The sequence below is a fragment of the Rhinichthys klamathensis genome, unplaced genomic scaffold (assembly GCF_029890125.1).
Source record: "Rhinichthys klamathensis goyatoka isolate OS25496 unplaced genomic scaffold, OSU_Roscu_1.1 h1tg000301l_1, whole genome shotgun sequence".
NCBI lineage: Eukaryota > Metazoa > Chordata > Actinopteri > Cypriniformes > Leuciscidae > Rhinichthys > Rhinichthys klamathensis.
Window position 1 is genome coordinate 1,792,538 of NW_026606820.1, and position 15,319 is coordinate 1,807,856.

The 15,319-nt window shown below is 38.7% G+C and overlaps 1 protein-coding gene across 4 annotated transcripts in view; it reads left to right on the top strand.

Moving 5' to 3' along the window:
- drp2 (dystrophin related protein 2) overlaps window positions 1-15,319 on the top strand; it is a 207,222-nt gene that overhangs the window by 81,042 nt on the left and 110,861 nt on the right. The window lies entirely within an intron of this gene.

Below are 15,319 nucleotides of genomic sequence, written 5' to 3' on the forward strand. Positions count from 1 at the left end.
GCGCTTTTAACAATGAATTGTTTCAAAGCAGCTTTACAGAGATAAACATATAATTTAAGGTAACAGATTGTTTTGGCGTTATAGCGGTTCTTGAATAATGTTACTTCCAGCTAAAGTTAACTTTGATTGATTCACCTCCGTCGAAATGATCAGACTTTAAACGCGAACCTGTGATTAACGCAGACGGCGTTCACATGCTCATTCAGAATTCTATAGTTATGTGCTTTTTAAAATATGTGCGCAGGTTTGTAATTCATACAACCCAGCCTAAACAAACTACTTTTCTTGCCTCTAAATTTTGATACAGAATTTTGTTTTATTTTATCACTTCGGGGTACGCGAGCCGGAATTCACAGCGCTTTATCTGTAGAGTGGGAAAGGGATCCTCCATAGGGAGAGCAAGCAACACTGTTACTACCATAAGATTACTACACAGAGCTAAGATCCAGTAAAGAAAGCATTTGAATTCGACACAGAAGTAATAACATCGCTGCGAGATCTAGTGAGAAGCATTCCAATTTCTCTGTTATTAACCGTCGATCTCTATTAGATCAAACGGCGCTGACGTGGAAACCAGGAAAAACATTGTCCCATGAATGAATAGATATAGGCTTTAAGTCCACAAATCAGAAACATTCACCATGGATTTAATGTAGTAACGCTAACTGTAACCATGGAAGTTTGGCAGGAATAGTAAAATGCTTTCAATTACATCACACATCTTTTTCTAGCATTTCAAAACTCAAATATTATCATATTTAAATGTTATTTTTAATGTGATGACCAAAACATTATTTGTTCATCCTTCAAAGATGACCCCCATTTGTCTCAAAAGCACACTGAGTTCCATATAAAAACAAAATTTGTTTAACTACTACAATATTACATTTCAGTTTTTTGTAAGGAGCTGTTTTTGTTTTATATGCTGCTAAGACACCCCAGATCATGGGTCAAGTATAGGTCCATTTTTCAAAATAAAAAATATCATACTTTAGGATGTTAGTTTTAATAAAAAATCAAAAAATTAATCAAGGAAATTTCTATGGCATTTCTTTCTTTTTGTTGTATTGAAAATGTCCCGAACGTGACACCACTGTCGTATCGAACCGAACCGTGAATTTTGTGAACCGTTACACCCCTAATATATACGTGTATATATATATATATATATATATAATTAGGGCTGGGTATTGACACAAATTTCACAATTCGATTCAATTCCGATTCAATTCAATATTGATTATTTTGGATATCAGGTACAATACATGGCAAATTTTCTCAAGGAAAACAAATATCTTAACTAATGCTGTAAACTATGGGAGTCAGTTGTAGCCTACTATAATATTGAAGGTAAAAATTAACTGATTTGTAGCTATACAAACACTTAAATTACACTTTTATTTATTTTTATAATAAGAAAGTTTTATGAAATATAAACATTTAAATGGTGGCTGTCATAAAAACTTGCCAGATTTATTCAAACATGCATTAAATATTGAAGAACATTAAAAATTATAATGAATATGTAATATGGTGCATATATTTAGCAAAATGCTCCTCTTTAGAATTAATTTTAATTGCTGACTAACGAGTTTATGGTCACATATGGTTTTTCTGAGGTAAATGTGACGTTACATGACATTGTTTACAACTGTTTTACTGACGTCTTTCCACAGTTGAAACACTGATTGAGCGATTCCTTGTGACTTGATACGGATTTCAATAAGTTGTACTCTTTTAACACACTTTCAGATGCTCATTCATGTTTATTTTGCACTGTAACTGGTATTATTAAGGCGGAAGAGAAGATCATGTGCGCTCCGCGCTGCTGCTTCTCTTGAGCTGAGCTGAGCCAGAGCGATCTCACGCCACAGCGCCAAAACGGTAGCCTAGAAATCTAGACTCCCCCTAGCGGCTGCAAAAATTATTTTGCCTACATCAGGAAAATTATTTTGCAGCCAGTGTAGTCTAGCAACTCTCCGTTGACTTTCAAGCTGGAAAAACCAAACTATTCAGGCCAATCACATATAGAGTCGTGTATAGAGTCGCGAAGCGTGCTCTGTGGGGGCCCCGCTGGGCATTACTGGTGTAGCACCACCCCAGCAGAGTACGTCCCTGGGCTAGAGGTCCAGTGGCACCGTAAACCGGCTCAATCTCTTCCATCTCAGATAGGGGTGGACCAGTACTACTTTATTTGATTTTTTATTCTAAACTGTTTTAATTATTCTTATTTGTTTTGATTATTTTAATTTCTTCTATGTAAAGCACTTTGAATTGCCATTGTGTATGAAATGTGCTATATAAATAAACTTGCCTTGCCTTGCCTTAACATAATGACGACAGAGATGCGACGGTTCACTGCTACTTGAAAACAAAGAATGGCTGCTTCTGCTGCTGGCGAACAGCTGTCTTTCGATTCGGCTTTGGCCGCGACTCTGGATGATTTAAAGTTAAGCTTTTCTTTGAAACATGAACAAAGAACGGCTCTTGAGTCATTTTTAATCGCTCTGACTACGTCACCTTCTTCGTTGCTCTGGTTGGTTGTAGCGCTATCCTATTGTGTGCAGAGGGAATTTGAAAGACAACTGTTTATCCCGCCCCTCGTATTTAGCCCTGTCAATGATGAGTTCCCAGACCTAACATCCTGATGTAGGTCTGGCATGCCATGCCAGGCTACCAAAATGGTATTTATGTTTTTGAATTTCGTAAGAAAATGGACGTAATTTGAGACTTTATTTAGGTTAAATAGTAACAAAGCACAAAGATTATTGCGATTTATTGGATGGGATGCGCGCTACAATGTTCCATTCATTCATCAAATGAAAACAGGATGACTAATCGATTCTTGAGATTTAAGAATCGATATCGGTTCGTAAAAATGAGAATCGATTAATATCGAGAAATCGATATTTTTTACCCAGCCCTTATAGATACATATATAGATATATATACACACACATACTCACCTAAAGGATTATATATATATATATATATATAAATACATTAGGAACACCCGTTATTAGGATTATTAAGAACACCTGTTCAATTTCTCATTAATGCAATTATCTAATCAACCAATCACATGGCAGTTGCGTCAATGCATTTAGGGGTGTGGTCCTGGTCAAGACAATCTCCTGAACTCCAAACTGAATGTCAGAATGGGAAAGAACGGTGATTTAAGCAATTTTGAGTGTGGCATGGTTGTTTGGTGCCAGACGGGCCGGTCTGAGTATTTCACAATCTGCTCAGTTACTGGGATTTTCACGCACAACCATTTCTAGGGTTTACAAAGAATGGTGTGAAAAGGGAAAAACATCCAGTATGCAGCAGTCCTGTGGGCGAAAATGCCTTGTTGATGCTAGAAGTCAGAGGAGAATGGGCCGACTGATTCAAGCTGATAGAAGAGCAACTTTGACTGAAATAACCACTCGTTACAACCGAGGTATGCAGCAAAGCATTTGTGAAGCCACAACACGCACAACCTTGAGGCGGATGGGCTACAACAGCAGAAGACCCCACCGGGTACCACTCATCTCCACTACAAATTGGAAAAAGAGGCTACAATTTGCAAGAGCTCACCAAAATTGGACAGTTGAAGACTGGAAAAATGTTGCCTGGTCTGATGAGTCTCAATTTCTGTTGAGACATTCAGATGGTAGAGTCAGAATTTGTTGTAAACAGAATGAGAACATGGATCCATCATGCCTTGTTACCACTGTGCAGGCTGGTGGTGATGTAATGGTGTGGGGGATGTTTTCTTGGCACACTTTAGGCCCCTTAGTGCCAATTGGGCATCGTTTAAATGCCACGGCCTACCTGAGCATTGTTTCTGACCATGTCCATCCCTTAATGGCCACCATGCAGGGCCGGAGTGGGACTAATTTTCAGCCCTGGAGTTTCATACCTTAGACCGGCCCACTTTAGTTCCCGACCGACTATATTAAAATAATGTAATTAAACCCTCAGTATATAAGTCTGCAATAGTGCACTGTTCTGTAAAGCCTTGTAATTCATTGTATTTGTCAAAAATATAATTTTCTATTCAGTGCAATAGCCGTACACAGGGATTTATAAATACAAAGGTCCCAAAAGTGATCTGGGTTCGGGGGCATATTATTTTTCCACTTTCATTGGCAAAGAACATGTATATCTGTGTTAAATAGGAATCCATTGTAATAAAGTTATTCTCCTTCTGGGCACAGAATGCAATAGGCTATTGCTCTTCCTGCTCTCCTCTCTCATCTCCATCTCCTTCTCTCATTCTTCTTCTCTCAGTCTCTTTCTCTTTAGGTTACCTGTAAATCTCCCCTTTGATTGATACAGTCTTTGCAAACTGATTATTTATTTCGGTCGTTTAAAACTTCTATCGTAAAACAGCTGTTTAGTTTAGTTCCACACTTGCTAATCTCTTGAAGCGTCGCGTTGGGATTCGCGCGCGGCCGCGGCTCGCGCTTCTGTTAAGATAAATCCCGCTTGCTTTGATCGGTCATCTCAAACATTTTGCCATTGCCAACGAGCGGCGTTGAGTAGCTACTGAAGCAGCTCAGATTATGAGGTCGGTTATCGTCGCGATATGCGAATCATTGCAGCACCAAATTAGAGTATTAGACAATTATTTCACAAAGTTCATTATACACTTAGAAAAATGACCGAGGTCCGGACCTCGGAGACCGCAATGGTGGGTACGGCCCTGAGGCTATTTGGCCTATTATTCTGGCCTTTTCAGCGCCGCCTTTGCGCCCATTATCCATGTTTTGTTTCTCTTATTCTTTGTTCGCACATCTCTAACAACTGACTTTTTTTTTGTGGGGCTGCGAGAAAATTATAATAAAAAAAAGTGGTGCTGCGATGAGACTGGAGCATTCAACCCAGTGCCATGACAACACCGGCCCTCCTGGCCAATAAAACAGACCGGCCCACCGGGAATTCTCCCGGTGCTCCCGATTAGCCAATCCGGGCCTGCCACCATGTACCCATCCTCTGATGGCTACTTCCAGCAGGATAATGCACCATGTCACAAAGCTCGAATCATTTCAAATTGGTTTCTTGAACATGACAATGAGTTCACTGTACTAAAATGGCCCCCACAGTCACCAGATCTCAACCCAATAGAGCATCTTTGGGATGTGGTGGAACGGGAGCTTCGTGCCCTGGATGTGCATCCCACAAATCTCCATCAACTGCAAGATGCTATCCTATCAATATGGGCCAACATTTCTAAAGAATGCTGAACACCTTGTTGAATCAATGCCACGTAGAATTAAGGCAGTTCTGAAGGTGAAAGGGGGTCAAACACAGTATTAGTATGGTGTTCCTAATAATCCTTTAGGTGAGTGTGTATATATATATATATATATATATATATATAAAGGGAAAATAAATTGCTAGGTTTGCATATAAGACTTTAATGTGTAATGTTGGCCTGTCACTAATGATTATTTTGGTAATCGAGTCGATTATTTCCATTGGGTGATTTCTTTGCCTCCACGTCGTGCATTAAAATTGACACCTAGCCATAAATTACCTCGTTTATACCATGGTTACTTGCCAAGACTGACAATGACTGGCTGTCATTGATGTTTACAGAACAAAATTGGACTGAAAGGGTTAAAATAAAGGTTATTTTCGCTAGTAGAACTTGTTAAACTTGTAGCATTCTGCCCACTTTTAAATCGGACACAGATAAAGTTGTACGGTATTTATTTGATTAAATTATAACATGTATTTAAATGAATCGTAGAGCGAGAGAGTGAGAGAGAGAGAAATGTGTGTGAATTACCTCCATCTGTGCCGTGTCTCTCTACTAACAATAAAGCTACGTTTAATTACTTCAAAAACAGTGATGTTACCACTTTGTTGCTAAGGAAGGGGCAAGCGGGGCAACGTTGACAACAAATGTCTGTGCTCCTGAATGTTTCTGTGTGTGCAGCACGATTTCCCATCACTGTGTGCGAGTGATGTGTATTATTACATTTATATACCATGTTTATTAATAGCTATGTTTATATGCACAGGTTTTCATGCATAAATCTCTGAATAAATTCAATGCGTCTGCAATGTTTATGTGTGCCAGAACTCTGCAATATTATATGTGTATGTATTCCAAACACAAGTTCTGTGCATACAAAGAGCATTAGCATAGCAACGAGAAGCTGTCAGCACTCCTGTCAGAGACATGGCTCCATAGTCTGTAATTGGTGTGTTCACCATTTTGATTTGTAAAAATGTCAAAACAGCTGTTGATTCTTCCTTTTCCACCCATCCAGCTTCTCAACAGTCTTTTTATCCACTGATTATTTCTTCACACCCTCCATCGCCTTTAGTTGTGATGAAAATAAATGCACACTGCACTGGACAAAATGGACTGGACACCTGTAATAATTGCCAATTCTTCTTTTCAATAGATTATTCTGATGAATTTTCAACTGAAGAGTTTGCTTGATGGTTATTTGCTCTGAGTCAGATTACATATACAATTTCAGTGACATGATCACTGACCGGATTGTGTCTTTTTCTTTTCAGTCAGTCACAATTTTTCACACGTTCATAACTCATTAGCTTCAGTCTGTTGGGTCTGTTTTTTTTTTAACATGCCTCTCAAATGTCTGTTCATGTTACTCACCCTTTCTTTTTTATGATATTTTACAAAGAGCAAAGTTGGATTATTTTAATACCTCTCAATGAGAACTGGTTGTCTACTGTCAAGTGCATTTTGTCATGCCACTAAACTGCAAGAGCTCTACAGCACACTAAAGCCCTATTCGGACCAGATTAGTTTTCTGAACAATGTTTGAGTTACAATCCTTATCACTAGACGTTTGATTTTATGTACAGATTAGGATGACTAACATCTCTATGATTATAACAGAGGTGGGAGTGTGTGTTTTCTAGATGTAGGCTTTACAAAAGGTCATCTGCTGTGCTTACATGGATCACGTATGACGGATGTCTTTTAATTTATTAGTTGTTGATATAATTGTAATAAGTAAAGAACTTCACAAATTTATAGCAGTGGCTGTTTATAAGAAACTTCCATAAGTGAGAAGAGAAATCTAGACAAGTATCTTATTCTTACCTAACACCGATATTAAAATGGGCATTCTTCACAGTTTCCGCGATTTGGCTCTATTTATTAATTTTATAATGTTATTTTTTCGTCAGATACCATCCATATTGATACGAAATGAAAGCATGCTGAAGATCGGTGTGCCAATGGTAGCTCAGGTAGGTAAAATATATTATATATATATATATATATATATGAGGAAAAGCGTTAGGATAATACAACATCAGCAATCACAGACATTCGCATTCAGATGGGATTAGATTACTCAGAGGACCGTTGAGTTTGCCGAAAACCAGTAGGTCTGTAATTTTTACTGAGGTTGTGTGAGAAAAACAGTCTTGGCAGATTCGGAAGGGATTAAATTCGCGAAGTACGTCTGTGAAACAAGAATTTCTTTAACATCCCCCTGGAAAACTAGTCCTGTTCGAATAGAGCTTTACCTTACTAGCTGTATTCAAATTTATTCTCGGCAATACTCACACTGGTTAATAAGCCTAACCTTCCAATCACATTGAAGCACAGCTCATTTGGAGAAAACATGCTTGAAACTTTATAACGATGTCTACATCACTTTAGGTTGCTACTACTTTGGTTTTCTGTATTTCACTGATGTCTTCTCCAGAGTCAGGCATATGAGAGGTGCTTTACTGGAGAGTCTATCCAGCCTGGAGATCTGTGACTCAGAAGATTTTGTTTGGTGTAGAGGGCTCCACTCCTCTCGACCAGAGTCTTTTCACCCTTTTTTTCCCCCCCAATCCAGGAAAAGGTCTATTGCGTGGGGCATGGCTAGAGGTTCCAATCAGTTTGTGGCATGGATAAGTAGTCTGCTGAGGTTTGTCTGCTAGAACTTCGGCACTTAAGTATACTCGTACACACGTATGAATAAAACATTTGCTCATCAATTGTTCATCTGATGCACAGAGACAAAAGGTGCACTACGGAAGTGCCAGAATAATGGCCTGTCATCTCGCTGAACCAACCATAGCCTGGGATAATGACTTCTAATGCTAATGGAGGTCTAATTTCCAATGCTGCTCTCAGAGTGGAATACAAGAGCACTGCCTTCATAAATAAGTGTGCATGTGGCATGTTTTTGTACAGAAAATTACTATTTGTCATTGAGGGTATAATAGCTTTTCTGGAGAGGGCAAACTGTTTTTGTGCTCTGTTTAAACCGAACCAAAGTTGCACTGAAACCTAAGATTCTGCTTTCGTTAGCGGATTTTGGCTACTAGGCTTGTATGTAATGCGCAAGATTTGGCTGTTTAGCATAGCACCGTTAGCTGGTCACAATTCACAGTCATTCAAAATTAGCTGTGTACATACATTACTGTTCAAAAGTTTTGTGATTAGGGCCAGTGCACAGAACGAGTTTTTGCTTAAATCAGAAAAAGCGCAAGGTCTAGAAATGCGTTTTTCTTCTTATACCTTGCAACTCGTTGTTAGAATGCCGTGTCATGCACGAGGCGCTGCCAAAGACGCAAGTGCATTGGAATGGAAAAACACATTATGTGTGCCCCTAAGACTACCTTTATTTGATAAAAAAAAAGTGGAGAAAAACGAAGGCTGCATTTATTGAGTGAATTTTTTTTTATATGTTAAGCTTCTCATATTGATCACAGAAATTGCCATTGGGATGGATGTGATGTTAACTGATAACATTCTCAAGGTTTTTTTTATATACCTCTGGTGCATTAGGTGAGTTGGGCCTCAACGGATAAACCTAATCACATCATTTGGTCCAGCAAGGAAGTAATGAATACACAGAGGAGAGTTGGAGTTTGTTTGAGAGGTAGGGAAAACCCAGCACAACAGGAGGACTCTGGGTAGGCCAGAGAGGCGGACAGTGGCCAGCTGCCATGTGTTGAGTGTCACTTAGACAGGCGGGCAGCCAGTTGCAGCCTGCTGGATTATGTACATGGCATTTTGCTACCCTGGTGGGTGGACAAGTCAGGTTGTGTGATGTGGAATGTGTAGGACAATAGTGCATTTGATTGAAGGACCTCTGCAGCATTTGAGAACTCCTTCCAGACCATAAACAGCAGGCCGTCTCTGTAAGCCCAACTCACCCACTGTGGATGACAAAGGAGAGGATCCATTATGTGTATATAACGAGAGACAGGCTCTTGAATGCACATGCTGGTGTCAGAGGCAGAGCTTCTGAAGTGGTCTCCACTCTGAGGTAAGAACTATCACTGTCTTGTTGACTGTAGGGTTCAAAGACAGACGTTTTTCACAGTGCAGTGCACTGAGGTCTGAATCAGATTATCAAGGTCTGCTTTTTAAATGGTACATATCCTGTCTTTCTCCTTTACAGGCTTTGATCACCTGACATTCATGCTTCTAAGGCATTCGAGATGACATTGCTCTACCAACTAAGTGTTATATTTTAGTGAAGGCAAAGTGAAGTACTTAAAGCTCTGTGGCTCAGCACTGGTCAGTGAAATGTTCTGCACATAGTGTGTCAGTAGATTGGCTCGGCTTTGACCTTCCTTTTGTATACTGTATGTTGTGCACCTCTGAGTCAACTAGAGATACAATGAAGAAGTCTGTCCATAACTTTTTCTTGTATTGCATAAAATGGTTTGAACCAAGAAAAAAGAATATACTGTATACATGAACTTGCATAATGAATTAGACCTTCAGTTGTAATGTGTATTTAAGCAACAAAGATCCAATGAAATGCACTTTTTAACCAGTGAATATACTTATACCGTTTTAGGTCTGTAAGATTTTTTTTTTTACAATATTAAAATATTTAATTTTAAAATAAGTCGTTTATGCTCACCTGCATGTAACAAAAACAGTAAAATTGTGAAATATTATTACAATTTAAAATAACTTTTCTATTATAATATATTTTAAAATGTATTCATGTGATTGCAAAAGCAGAATTTTCAGCATTTGTGTTGATTAATATATTTGTGGAAACTGATACATTTTTCAGGATTCTTTGATGAATAGAAAGTTCAGAAAAACAGTATTAATTTAAAATGGAAATCTTTTGTAACATTTATAAATTTATTTACTGAAATTTTTTATCAATTTAATGCAACCTTGCTGAAAAGTATTAAATTCTTAAAAAAAAAAAAAAACTGTCCCCAAACTTTTGAACGGAAGTGTATGTTCAGTGTGGGTTCATTTTCTGTATTCTGAAAGTCAATTTCTATGTAGGCATATATACTTTTGCTACTTTTGCTTCCAATTTTATTTCCCAAGGGATAAACGATACAGTTCTTTATTGTAAGGGTATATTGTCACATTATAAGAGGAAAGTTGTCACATTAGGAACCTTCTATTAAATCAGCTGTTATAGATTATTTAATGCCCCTTCCCCCCCACAAAATGTAAACCAATTTAATGGCACAAAACAATAGCAAAAATATTATTAATTCAATTAATAACCTTTCAGTTCAAATCTGCCTTCATTTTATAGGGGACTCTTGTCTAACTCTATGTTAATGTGTTTGCACTTGTTTAGCAAACAGCAAAAATATAATTCGTTTAAAGAATTAAATGCACAATAATTATTCTTATGTTAAGAGCTGTTTGAACCAAGAAGTGTTACCAACTGCTAGAGTGATAATCGACTCAAAACATTGTACTTGCTGAGATATAGCCCTTGTAACAACCCACCCACAGGGCTCAACATTAAAGATTTTCTATACTTGCCCGGTCGGGCCAATGGTTAAATTGTGTTCTTACCCTGCCAAAATTTTAAATAAATTAATTAAATAAAGTAGACCTAGTTATTGTTTTAGTTGTTTTTGATCCTTGTAACCTATGGTTATGGTTATGACACCAAAAACTACTATCCTAACTTATATCAATTTAATTTAAATATTGTTAGAGACAGTCAGTAATATAACAAGATTTTCAGGTACAGAAATAGTAATCAAATGTAAAATATCACTACACAGTCTTCACTGTATAAATATAGATGAACTCTTATTAAAGTTATTCAGTCAATAGTAGTGAGCGTTTTTATTCTGTCTTTTGTTTGATTAACATAAAAACAGTCAGCAGCAGTAAAATTAGGCTGCTGTCACTTTAAGAGCTGCACGGAAACGATATACTGTTACACATGCATCTTACCTCACATGTTTAAGTTCACCTTAGACATAACTGACTGTTTACGATGATCTTGACAAGATGGGCAATTTGACATAATTTTGTGTGAATATGTCAGTGCAAGCTCAGGAAGACGTAAAAGAGTAATTGCACACTGTGAGACGCGGTGTTCTTGGTGTGCGCTTTGGATGTGTGTTGCTGTGAATACAAAACTTATCACACAGCACGCGAGTACCAAACTGAGAGGCGCAGGTACCTTCGCCTCTACGTGCGCTTGAATTTAAATTGGCAAGGCTAAAAAAATTTGCAAATTATCAACTTCCATGAAGATCCAGCATGGGTTCAATCGGGCAGGTGACAGTTCCTTCAACTGGCCCGAGTGTCTTTCACGCTGGCCCCGGGCCATCGGTTAGTCCTTATTGCCGAGTCCTGACCATATGACAATAAGCTCCAGACTCCCCTATAGATTTATTTATTGCATTTGAATTCCATAGAACTGCATCCACAAAGAATTGGTGTAAATTTGTGTATGTTTGGCATGGCGTAGGATTTCTGTTGGCATGCCAGTCCATGTGGTGCCTGGACCCAATGAAGTGGTGCAGGGTCCTGGCAGTGGACAGCAGAACACACTCCATCCAGTCGTCTCTGATTGGAGGAGAAGCCTCTCTGTAAGTCCTCGCCAGAGGCTCATTTCCGCAACTGTTTTTGTTTTGAGCCGATTCAGCACATTTTTTTGTCAAACACACAAATCACTGAGCGGTGAGGGCGTGAGCGGGGACTTGTAATGGCACATAAACACAAAACAGGAAGAGATCCTGCACTGCTGGTGTTCACCCCTCTATATCTACCTCAATGTCTCCAGATCATTTTGAGTTTTAAAGGTCCCCTGACATGGGGTTATTTTATTATTTTATAATGTTTCCTGGGTTGCCCTTATAATGTTAGTATGTTTTTTAGATCAAAAATAGTCATAATTTAGAAATAAAAGGCATTTTTCCTAGCCTGATTTTAGCCTCTGATTTGAACGCTCTGTTTGAAGGGGCGTGTCTGCTGTGGGATTCGGTGTAACCGGCCACTGCTGTGATTGGCTGACATGCTTGCATATGAAATAGCTACATATTACATGCGAAACTCTCTCGAATACTTTTACTACCGCTATTATACGTTTTTACTATTACAGCTATCGAGATTAACGAATTGTGAGAAGTTTTTAAAGTATTTAGATCTATTCCCGTCACATAAAATGTTGCCGTGCTGAGCATTGAGCAAGCAGATGACAGTCTGTTGATCGCGAGAATGAAGATCTTATCATCACCAACTCAGTTTCTGCACTCTCTCTAATGCTTTCCCCAATGCAAACACGATGATGTAAATACCTAATACAGTAAGAGCTTCATTGTGCAGTGTAACGCGCGTCATTGATTTCATAACGAGTTGTGCAGATAAACTCGCGCTGTGTGGAAAGATTGTTCTTTGATCGCTTTCTGTATAATTTGTTCACAATTTAAATAAGATTATTTTCATCCTACTAAAAGAAACGATGTGAAGTTGATATTTTAGTCACTGGCTTGACTTATTCATAAACAGTATTGAACGATTTTGAGAGAAAGATTACCTGTCTGAACTTGAACAATTATAGGCTACACATCAGAAATTGTTGCTTGGTAGCTCGATCGATTTATTTTCAGACGTTCATCCAGGCCAGCTCTGTATTGGCCCAAGTTGAGGAAACAGTCGTCGGTGAAATGTTTGGACCATACAAAACTTTGGGAAGTTGTGTCGGCGCATTTCCAGAGAAAATAAAATTAACCCATTGTTTCTTCAGAGGCTCGGATGAAGGAGCTAAAAAATACTTTTGTGTTAATTTGTACATCCGAACACTGATCAACTGCCATGCTTCGCTCGTTTGCAAGCCATGATATCTCTCGAGGAAAAACTCAAATCGTGCTCGTGCGTTCGTACTTCCTAGCTCACTTTTTCATGGGCGAGCCAAATTCTCTGGGCGGGCAAAGCAGAGAAAGGGGAGGTTACCTTTCCTCCGTATGACGTCATACGGAGGAGATTCAAGATCAGCCCGTCTGAGCTTTCATTTTCTCAAAGACAGAGAAAGATAGCCAAAGCTCAGTTTACACCGATTGAAATTTCTAGCCACTGGGGGACCATATACAGGCTAGGGGATGTTAAAAAACCTCAGAAAGTGAAAATTTCATGTCAGGGGACCTTTAACAATATCTGACGCCCTCATCTAGCTATCTGATGAACCATAAACAACCAGGATTAATCACAGAGACAGTGCATTAAACAGAGAGAGAGAGAGGGAGAGAGGGAGAGAGAGATTCAAGAAAGACTGAAAAATGACAGTGAATTAAGAGGAACCGCCTGAGGAGGGACGCATTAGAGCCGTGTGGAGACTTTAATTCACTTACTGCTCTGGGGAACATAGCATACAGAATTTCTCATTGAGACACATCTTCTAAGGTTCTGTTTGTTTTGGCTGTGTCACGGCCGTATGGGCCCGGACAGCCGGATGTGTTTATTTCTGCACAGATGTCGGCTGAGATTATGCAGCAGTGACTAGGTGACAGTATATCGTCATGGTGATTTAGCAGGGGGTCTGCTTGAGTACTGTAGATGATTTGTGGGATGAAGGGGCTAAACAGGGATGGGATGACTATACAACATTTTCAATAAATGAAATGGCAAGGTTGTATTTATTTATTATTTATTTCATGGTGAATTTGTAATGATTCACAAAACAGATGTATTATTTTCCTGCTATGGTCAATCGCTGCTTAATGGCAGATATTAAATTTATAAAGTCTTGTGTAAAATCAATCATTTTAAATGCCACATAAATTAGGCATCACAACGTTTTAGTGATATTAAACTATTTGTGTTTTAAAGATTAACTTTGAGTGTTTGATGATGGAAAATGCTTAGTGCAAAAATTTTGGAAATTTAGTACTCCCTATGGCTAGTCACTCCCTGGGACTAATGAAAGGCAAAGAGAGGAACATAAAGGCAGTCTGACAGCGGCACTGAACAATACACAAGGGTTTTATGATTGAGGGAAAGCTCCTTAATCATGAGACTTTTGCTGGAATGATTCGTGTCTCCATCCCTTTGCTCTGGACGTGTGCTGAATTCCAGCGATACTTTAAGTAACAGCAGAGTTACTGCCACTCTGGCTCTGGCTGAGAGAAACAGAGCTTACGTGACCCTCAGGCATTACTGGTATTGTATTTATCTGCCGTGTGCTTCAGGGTTCAGCTGAGGTGCATCTGTACAAATGGGTATTTGTTTGTCCCTGTGCCTGTTTTTTGGTTATTTTAGGGATCACTTCTGTTTGATTATAATTATGTATGATGGAGATGTGGTGTGACTGGTATAGTTCAAGTCTGGCTCAGCTCACTTCCCAAAACACAGCCCCTTTTTTCCTTATACTTTTCTGTCAGAAAGTTGCTCTGTCTTCGACTGCAAGAAGAACCGGAGCGCGTCACAAATAAACCGAAACTCAGCGTATAGGCTACTTGCCTCACAGACATGAGAAATAGGCATATAGAAAGCTTGAAATGTTTACTTTTAAACGAACCAATTCGAATCGAAAACAAATACTCTCTGATTATGTAATCCAAATGAAAGGTGCATTTCTCTCTATAGGCGCGTGCGTTCACTACACTGCGGAGATGACGAGTCAGCAACGTTAACTTCATCTTTACAGCCAACACTGACTCAGAAAACACTAGTTTATTAACAAACAATTAAAATGACTCCTTGCTATTTTTTCCTGACACATTCATAATCGTTTGGCTACTTTTGGCAGTGCTTTGCGGCAAGCTTTATGCGTGCGCTTGAGTGCGAGGCAAATATTCCGCCCCTCAGTGGCCTATATGAGTCATTGAGTTTGTAAAAAAAGTCAACAAACTGTTTTTTTTTTTAGGTAATATGTAATCTTGTTAAATCTTGTTAAAACGGGTTTTATAAAATTGGTATCGAAAAAAGTATCGTTCAGGAACCGGTATCGAAGTCGAGGTATCAGTATTGAGTGTATTTGAGTGTAAAATCAGTATTTTAAATGATACCCAGCCCTAGGCATGCAAGTACTGTACAGCTCTACTTGAATGGTGAAAGACGAAATCGCCAAAGCTGTTTGTCAAAATTATCATTATATCAGCAAATATA